Here is a 10,000-nt window from a genome sequence, read left to right as displayed (position 1 = left end):
TGGGTATGCCGTCCAACCCTGGCGCCTTCGAGGGAGCCATCCGCTCGGCCAGCGACAGGATCTCCGCGACCGTGACCGGCCTCAGAGCCTCGTGTGAGGCAGCACACGCTTCGATGTCTGGCCACTCAAATGCTGGATGCTCCGGAAACAGCGCGTCAACGATCGGGTCGAGTACGGCTCGGTCCGTTTCCGGTGGCGCCCTGCTGCGCAGTTTCGCTCGCACCACTTTGTACCCGAGTCCGAACACCTCAGCTTCAACACAGTCGATCAGCTCCTGGAGGCTGCTTTCTTTGCTGCTCTTTATTTCAGCCTTCAGCAGACGGCGGCAATCCTGCAGCCTGGCAGATGTCGCTGCACGCTCCGACAGTTGGGCTCGGCAATGAGCGGCCTCCGCTGCTTCGCACTCCTCCCTCAGGCGCTCGATCTCTGGAGACCACCAGTACATCTGGGGCTTGCGGTGGAAAGTGGCCCCATGCACTCTCTCCATGGTCTCATCGCACGCCTGGGTGAGTCCGCCGATCAGCCCCTCCGGTGTATCGACCTGTTCGAAGTGGCCGTGTGTGAGGGCGATGTCGAAGCACCTCCTGTCGAATTGCGCCGTCTTCCACCGGGTCCCGGCGTGTCTGGCTGTCCCATCGCTGGCTGCTGTCCGGCTTCGCTGCTGCTGGCCTCGTCGCGTGGAACGTTGACCCGGAACGTCCACCTGAAACTCGACGTAGGCGTGATCGCTACCGGAAAATCGACTCAGCACTCGCCATGAGTCCGGCCTCGCGATGGTTGGACTAGCGAATGTAACGTCGATCACGCTTTCTCGCGCCGCCCCGTTGCCCTTGAACGTGGGCACGTTGCCACGGTTGAGCGTCTGCAGCGACAGCTGCTCCGCCACGCTCAGGAGATCCTGCCCCTTCTGGGTAGTGCGCGCGCTCCCCCATTCCTCGTTCCACGCATTAAAGTCGCCGGCCAGGACGGATGTTGTGTGTCCGACGAGCGACATTTCCACCGCACCGAGGAAGCTCTCGAATTCCGCGGGACCGCTGCTGGGGGACACGTAACAGCTGGCAAACGTGACTCCTGCTATGGTGGCCACCACTAGTCCCGGGGCGACGCTCCCCCACAAACGCTGAATTGGATAGGCGCCCGTTGCGATGATCGCCACGCCCTGCTCCACATCAACGGCCCACCGCGGGTCGTCGCGAGGCGGCCGATACAGCTCGCAGGCGAGCACCACCTGAACCTCGAGCTCGCGAGCCGTCTGCAACATCAGGTCTTGTGCTGCCTGACATCGCCCGAGGTTCACCTGCAGCACTCTCAGCGCCGGCACGTCGGGTGTCCCACCCGATGCGGTCCCCCGCAGGCGGCACAGCAGACCTCCGCCGTGCAGCTCTTCGCCTGATGGTCCGGCTTCCCGCAGCGAATGCAGCAAGCCGAGCGATCCGTCCCGCTCTTGCACGCCGCCCGGATGTGCCCCGTCTCCAGGCACCTGAAGCAGCGTTGCTGACGCGCCTGCGGCTGCGTCGCTTGCTCGATCAGGCAAGACGTGAACTTTACCTTCACGTTCTCGCCCACCAGCTTCTCCGCTACCCCAACCGGAACCCGAACTATCGCCACCTTCGTGCTGTCCCACGCAGATCGCAGACGGACCGAGGTCTCCTCCACGGTAACATGGCACAGGTTGGTCAGTGCCATCGCCACATCGACCTCCTTCGCTAAAGGGTCGATCGCTGCAATTTTGATTTCCGTCGTCGGCGTCACCAGTCGAGCTGAGGCCGACAGCTCCGTTTTTTCGCAGACCTCCTTTATGGTCTGCAGGACTCCTGCAGCGTCCGCGCCTTCGTTCAGCTCCATCACCAACCTGGAGCGTGTGGTGCGTCGTCCTACACCGAGGGCCTCCTGGTGCTTCTCCATTTCTGGAGCCGCTCGCACCGCCTGGTATACCTCCAGCCAGGTTTGCCCCTCGCCTGGGGCGATTTCTACTGCGTCCGGCTTCGCTTTACGCTGCCGCTGGCGCTGTCCTCCCCGTTGTGCTGCAGGCTGGCTGCGCCGAGCCTGTTGTCCCTGCTGTTGCTGGGGCTGCTGTCTTGATGGCCCAGCGAACGCCTGTCGCTGAACCTCCGCCCGTCGTTGTGGTAGTTCCGGCCACTGCTGCTGCTGTTGCTGCTGCTGCTGCTGCTGCTGTCGGCTCGTTGTTTGGCGTGCTGGTTTGCGACGCACCACCTCAGACCAAGAGCCGCCTTCCTGGTCCGGAAGTGGAGCTGCCGTTGCCATCGCCGCTCCTTGCTGGTGCTGCTGCTGCCTCCACTGCTGCTGCTGCTGCTGCTGGTGCTGCTGCTGCTGCTGTTGCTGCTGCTGCTGTTGCTGCTGCTGCCGCCCTGAACGCTGGCCACCCCCGTAGCCTAGCGTCTGCGCCAGCAGTTCTTGGAAGCTGGCGCGCTCCTCCTTCAGCTCGTGGCGCAGACGCTCGTTTTCCTCACGAGCCACCGTCTCACGCATGCGGGCTTCCTCCCTGACCAGCTTCGTCTCCTGCCTGGCCTGTTCTGCCATCGCCTCCATCTGCTGCCGGAGCATCGTTATCTCCTGCTGCAGACCGGCGATCGTTGCACGCAGCTGTTCATTGGACAGCGACGAATCGTTCAGGAGCTGTCGGAGCTCCGCCATGTCCGAGATTCCCTGCTTCGTTGCCGTCGCCGAGACTCGCGTAAGCATAACTTTCGGCTCAACAGCCGAAAGGGACCGCCCCACCCTTTCGTCGGTGGACTCCGACCTGAGTCGCGTGGTGCGAGTTGTCGCCATTACTGACGCCCCACTTCAACTCTCCCTTGCGGGAGGACGCTAATAGCGGGCCACGGAGAGGTTTTTCCGGCCTGGTGAGGTGGGGGAAGATGGTAGGAGGACGAATGGGTGCGCGTTGAACTCGCCTCGTCGAGCCGCTTCTTTTGATACCGCACTTTGTGGGGTGGCGATAAAATTTTCCGCGGAAAATCGCGAAAAACCGCTTCCTGGGTGGTTTTTCCGCTCTAGGGGGGAGGGGGTGGGTGGTATGGTGGTGGGGGGGTATTTTCCCGACTCCCCTCTTGAAAACTCGTCGTTTGATACCCCGCACGACGGTATCAGGGCGAAAATTTTCTTCTTCGGAAAAACGCTTTTCCGCCCGTATCTCTCTGGATGTTGCGAAAATCACTTTTCCGGCGATGGTTTCCGATGTAATAATTCACCCCGCAACTTTCTTCCAAACACCCGGGAGCTCTACCTCCGCTGCTTGGCCGGGAAAATCGCCAAAAACCGCTTCCTGGGTGGTTTTTCCGCCCTAGGGGGGTGGGAGTGGGTGGTATGGTGGTGGGGGGGTATTTTCCCGACTCCTCTCTTGAAAACTCGTCGTTTGATACCCCGCACGACGGTATCAGGGCGAAAATTTTCTTCTTCGGAAAAACGCTTTTCCGCCCGTATCTTTCTGGATGTTGCGAAAATCGCTTTTCCGGCGATGGTTTTCGATGTGAAAATTCACCCCGCAACTTTCTTCCAAACACCCGGGAGCTCTACCTCCGCTCCTTGGCCGGGAAAATCGCGGAAAACCACTTTTCGCGGGGGTTTTCCTGGGCTGGGTGGGGGGTGGGTGGTGCTAGGGGGGGGAAACCGCGTTTCCCCCACTCCTCTTTCCGAGACGCGTCGTTAGACACCCCACTCGATGGTATCGGGCCGAAAATCTCACACACACAAATTTCACACACACACAAAGAGCGGTGAAATTTCGTCCGGGAGTGCCCCTCCGGGAGCGCTAGCGCTCCAGCAGGGGGGTGATTCGTCCGGAAGTTTTTTTCCTCGCTCTTTTTCACACACACGCCGCCATTTTCGACGAGCACGTGGTTTTCTTTGTTCGCTAATAACTCACTGAGTTTTCGTCCGATTGACACGAAATTTTCAACACTTATTCTTTACTGCAGAGCGCAACTTTTAAAATACCTTCCAGCCGGATCGGTTCGCAATGTTCGGAGTTATACAGGTGTGAAATTTCACCACAAAAACACCTGCCGTTCCGCGAACTCCATCAATTCGACCAATGTTTCTTCACCAAAAGGTGTGGCCTGGTGAGGCCCACAAAGTGTCACTATCACTTTTTCAATAAGTTCACTCTTTCGCACAATATATCACAAAAACCGTTCTTTCTAATAGCGCCCACAAGGGGGGGCATGGGGCCACCAAATTCGCAGGGGGGGTTCCGGAGGGTACCTCCAACTTTACTGCAAACTTTCGCACTGGTCCAACGCAAATTGCGGCACTTTTGCTCTGAATCACGGAGGAGCGTGGATTTGCGTCTGCTCTCTCTGGAGGCTCGCACCAGACTACAGGGATAACTGGCTTGTGGCCGCCAAGCGTTCATAGCGACGTGGCTTTTTGATCCTTCGATGTCGGCTCTTCCTATCATTGTGAAGCAAAATTCACCAAGCGTAGGATTGTTCACCCTTTCAAGGGAACGTGAGCTGGGTTTAGACCGTCGTGAGACAGATTAGTTTTACCCTACTGGTGTGTGCTGTTTGCCGCTATCTTAACGGAATTCCTGTGCAGTACGAGAGGAACCACAGGTACGGACCACTGGCTCAATACTAGTTCGACCGGACTTTGGTATGACGCTACGTCCGCTGGATTATGCCTGAACGCCTCTAAGGTCGTATCCAATCCGAGCTGATAGCGCTTCTCAAACCCATTAGGTGATCGGAAGCTAGCGGGCTTAACAACCCTCCGAGATCCGTCGGTGCTGCCCCGCGCACACTGACGTCTCATCCCCGCTATAGCACTAGACTGAGCCGCAACGGGCGGGAGCACGCTGCACGTGGAAGTACCTTACCACAGGGAACCCTGGTGGCTGTGTTTCCGTCGACCGTGGATACAACTAGTTTCGACACCTTCGACCGCCCGCAAACGACGGGACTACAGGCTGGGAGCTGCGAGTTGTAGAGATGCGTTCGCATCGATCCTCTCAGGCGACCCATGCTTGCTGGTGCTCGCGTTCACTTTGGGAATGGAGTGTTCGCGAGAGTGATTGTTGTGTTGTGTGTGTACAGTTGGTGCTTGCGTGCACTCCCATAGTGGAGTGTTCGCGAGCTTAAAACGCTAAGTCCCGATTAATACTCTCCTCGCAACATTATGTGCGTGGCTCCACGCCAAGTGGGATTAGCGGTGCGAAACGCGATTGGTAAAGTCGATGGTGATGTGCGTACCAACAGGCGATTTGTTAAGTCAAATGCGAACTGTGGTGCAACAGGCAATGTGTGTTTATTATCAGGTGTTGTTGGAAGTCAATACGATTTGACTTTCAAAAATTTTTCTAAGTCCCGATTTTTTTTCTCGTCGAGTAACTACAATGCACTATTTCTATCGCAGCGGACTTGCGGTTCATGGCCTAAATGATCGCGAACGAACACGTATTCGCAAAAAAATTTTTGTATGAAAAAGTCACCACTCGGGTACCTCCATACAAAAGTACCAAGTTCGGGTCGAGTGGTCGATGGACGTCGAAGGTGAAAATTTTTCATCATCGAAAATTTTTTCCAAAGTTGAAGCAAATGGGCCCTAGAGTATGAAAAGTGAAACCACGGATCGATTTGAGAAATAAAAATTTTTGTATGAAAAAGTCACCACTCGGGTACCTCCATACAAAAGTACCAAGTTCGGGTCGAGTGGTCGATGGACGTCGAAGGTGAAAATTTTTCATCATCGAAAATTTTTTCCAAAGTTGAAGCAATTGGGCCCTAGAGTATGAAAAGTGAAACCACGGATCGATTTGAGAAATAAAAATTTTTGTATGAAAAAGTCACCACTCGGGTACCTCCATACAAAAGTACCAAGTTCGGGTCGAGTGGTCGATGGACGTCGAAGGTGAAAATTTTTCATCATCGAAAATTTTTTCCAAAGTTGAAGCAAATGGGCCCTAGAGTATGAAAAGTGAAACCACGGATCGATTTGAGAAATAAAAATTTTTTGTATGGGAGGGCCCCTGCTAGAACATTTTTACCAAGTGCGACCATTTTACCCGGTGAGTCAAAAAAAAAATTTTTTTTCACCGTGACTCAAAACATCAATTTTAGACTCCCCTGAGTATGAAAAGTGAAACGAAAATCATTTTTGAGAAGAAAAAATTTTTGTATGGGAGGGCCCCTGCTAGAACATATTTCCCAAGTGCGTCGATTTTGGGTCGCCGACACAAGCTCGGGTCAAAAAAATTTTTTTTTCACGGTGACTCAAAACATCAATTTTAGACTCCCCTGAGTATGAAAAGTGAAACGAAAATCATTTTTGAGAAGAAAAAATTTTTGTATGGGAGGGCCCCTGCTAGAACATATTTCCCAAGTGCGTCGATTTTGGGTCGCCGACACAAGCTCGGGTCAAAAAAATTTTTTTTTCACGGTGACTCAAAACATCAATTTTAGACTCCCCTGAGTATGAAAAGTGAAACGAAAATCATTTTTGAGAAGAAAAAATTTTTGTATGGGAGGGCCCCTGCTAGAACATTTTTCCCAAGTGCGTCGATTTTGGGTCGCCGACACAAGCTCGGGTCAAAAAAATTTTTTTTTCTCGGTGACTCAAAACATCAATTTTAGACTCCCCTGAGTATGAAAAGTGAAACGAAAATCATTTTTGAGAAGAAAAAATTTTTGTATGGGAGGGCCCCTGCTAGAACATTTTTCCCAAGTGCGTCGATTTTGGGTCGCCGACACAAGCTCGGGTCAAAAAAATTTTTTTTTCTCGGTGACTCAAAACATCAATTTTAGACTCCCCTGAGTATGAAAAGTGAAACGAAAATCATTTTTGAGAAGAAAAAATTTTTGTATGGGAGGGCCCCTGCTAGAACATTTTTCCCAAGTGCGTCGATTTTGGGTCGCCGACACAAGCTCGGGTCAAAAAAATTTTTTTTTCTCGGTGACTCAAAACATCAATTTTAGACTCCCCTGAGTATGAAAAGTGAAACGAAAATCATTTTTGAGAAGAAAAAATTTTTGTATGGGAGGGCCCCTGCTAGAACATTTTTACCAAGTGCGTCGATTTTGGGTCGCCGACACAAGCTCGGGTCAAAAAATTTTTTTTTTCTCGGTGACTCAAAACATCAATTTTAGACTCCCCTGAGTATGAAAAGTGAAACGAAAATCATTTTTGAGAAGAAAAAATTTTTGTATGGGAGGGCCCCTGCTAGAACATTTTTCCCAAGTGCGTCGATTTTTGGGTCGCCGACACAAGCTCGGGTCAAAAAAATTTTTTTTTCTCGGTGACTCAAAACATCAATTTTAGACTCCCCTGAGTATGAAAAGTGAAACGAAAATCATTTTTGAGAAGAAAAAATTTTTGTATGGGAGGGCCCCTGCTAGAACATTTTTCCCAAGTGCGTCGATTTTTGGGTCGCCGACACAAGCTCGGGTCAAAAAAATTTTTTTTTCTCGGTGACTCAAAACATCAATTTTAGACTCCCCTGAGTATGAAAAGTGAAACGAAAATCATTTTTGAGAAGAAAAAATTTTTGTATGGGAGGGCCCCTGCTAGAACATTTTTCCCAAGTGCGTCGATTTTGGGTCGCCGACACAAGCTCGGGTCAAAAAAATTTTTTTTTCTCGGTGACTCAAAACATCAATTTTAGACTCCCCTGAGTATGAAAAGTGAAACGAAAATCATTTTTGAGAAGAAAAAATTTTTGTATGGGAGGGCCCCTGCTAGAACATTTTTCCCAAGTGCGTCGATTTTGGGTCGCCGACACAAGCTCGGGTCAAAAAAATTTTTTTTTCTCGGTGACTCAAAACATCAATTTTAGACTCCCCTGAGTATGAAAAGTGAAACGAAAATCATTTTTGAGAAGAAAAAATTTTTGTATGGGAGGGCCCCTGCTAGAACATTTTTACCAAGTGCGTCGATTTTGGGTCGCCGACACAAGCTCGGGTCAAAAAAATTTTTTTTTCTCGGTGACTCAAAACATCAATTTTAGACTCCCCTGAGTATGAAAAGTGAAACGAAAATCATTTTTGAGAAGAAAAAATTTTTGTATGGGAGGGCCCCTGCTAGAACATATTTCCCAAGTGCGTCGATTTTTGGGTCGCCGACACAAGCTCGGGTCAAAAAAATTTTTTTTTCTCGGTGACTCAAAACATCAATTTTAGACTCCCCTGAGTATGAAAAGTGAAACGAAAATCATTTTTGAGAAGAAAAAATTTTTGTATGGGAGGGCCCCTGCTAGAACATTTTTCCCAAGTGCGTCGATTTTGGGTCGCCGACACAAGCTCGGGTCAAAAAATTTTTTTTTTCACGGTGACTCAAAACATCAATTTTAGACTCCCCTGAGTATGAAAAGTGAAACGAAAATCATTTTTGAGAAGAAAAAATTTTTGTATGGGAGGGCCCCTGCTAGAACATATTTCCCAAGTGCGTCGATTTTTGGGTCGCCGACACAAGCTCGGGTCAAAAAAATTTTTTTTTCTCGGTGACTCAAAACATCAATTTTAGACTCCCCTGAGTATGAAAAGTGAAACGAAAATCATTTTTGAGAAGAAAAAATTTTTGTATGGGAGGGCCCCTGCTAGAACATTTTTCCCAAGTGCGTCGATTTTGGGTCGCCGACACAAGCTCGGGTAAAAAAATTTTTTTTTTCACGGTGACTCAAAACATCAATTTTAGACTCCCCTGAGTATGAAAAGTGAAACGAAAATCATTTTTGAGAAGAAAAAATTTTTGTATGGGAGGGCCCCTGCTAGAACATTTTTCCCAAGTGAGTCGATTTTTGGGTCGCGACACAAGCTCGGGTCAAAAAAAATTTTTTTTTCATGGTGACTCAAAACATCAATTTTAGACTCCCCTGAGTATGAAAAGTGAAACGAAAATCATTTTTGAGAAGAAAAAAATTTGTATGGGAGGGCCCCTGCTAGAACATTTTTCCCAAGTAAATTCGATTTTACCCGGTGAGTCAAAAAATTTTGAAAAAAATATTTTGCCAAAATCGTGTTCATTGCCTATTATAAGGGACCAGGTCAGCTCACACGCATTTTTGGAGACCATATGGAAAGTGCGTCTGGGATTGCGGAAATTAAGTTTAGAGTGTTAAATGATGGTTTCGCAATCCCGAAAGGCTCAAAATCCACCCTAAGGTCCCCTGGGTGAAATGTGGTTTCCAAGGTGTGAGCGCTATCGGTGATAGAGTTGGAATGTGATTTCCAGAGCGCAGGGCGACTGGGCTTAGAGCGAAAATCATAGACAAGGGTAAGTATTGGACTGAACGACTCGAAGCAAACGAAAATCATAGACAAGGGTAATGGACTGAACGACTCGAAGCAAACGAAAACCACACACAAGAGTAATGGACTGAACGAATCGAAGCAAACGAAAATCACATACAAGAGTAATGGACTGAACGAATCGAAGCAAACGAAAAACCACAGACAAGAGTAATGGAGTGAACGAATCGAAGCAAACGAAAACCAAAGACAAGAGTAATAGAGTGAACGAATCGAAGCAAACGAAAACCATGAACACAGGGATAACTGAGAACGAACCTACCTATCAGAGCATGTGAAAGCATGGACAAGAGTACTGAAAATCGGACCAAACCTCTAGAAGCACACGAAAATCATGGACAAGAGTACTCAAAAACACGGACCAAACCTATGGAAGCACACGAAAACCATGAACACAGGGATAACTGAGAACGAACCTACCTATCAGAGCATGTGAAAGCATGGACAAGAGTACTGAAAATCGGACCAAACCTCTAGAAGCACACGAAAATCATGGACAAGAGTACTCAAAAACACGGACCAAACCTATGGAAGCACACGAAAACCATGAACACAGGGATAACTGAGAACGAACCTACCTATCAGAGCATGTGAAAGCATGGACAAGAGTACTGAAAATCGGACCAAACCTCTAGAAGCACACGAAAATCATGGACAAGAGTACTCAAAAACACGGACCAAACCTATGGAAGCACACGAAAACCATGAACACAGGGATAACTGAGAACGAACCTACC

Source organism: Anopheles moucheti, assembly GCF_943734755.1.
Source record: "Anopheles moucheti chromosome X unlocalized genomic scaffold, idAnoMoucSN_F20_07 X_unloc_9, whole genome shotgun sequence".
In the NCBI taxonomy this organism is placed as follows: Eukaryota; Metazoa; Arthropoda; class Insecta; order Diptera; family Culicidae; genus Anopheles; species Anopheles moucheti.
The sequence above is the reverse complement of the archived record's forward strand: the minus strand, read 5'-3'. Positions refer to the sequence as shown.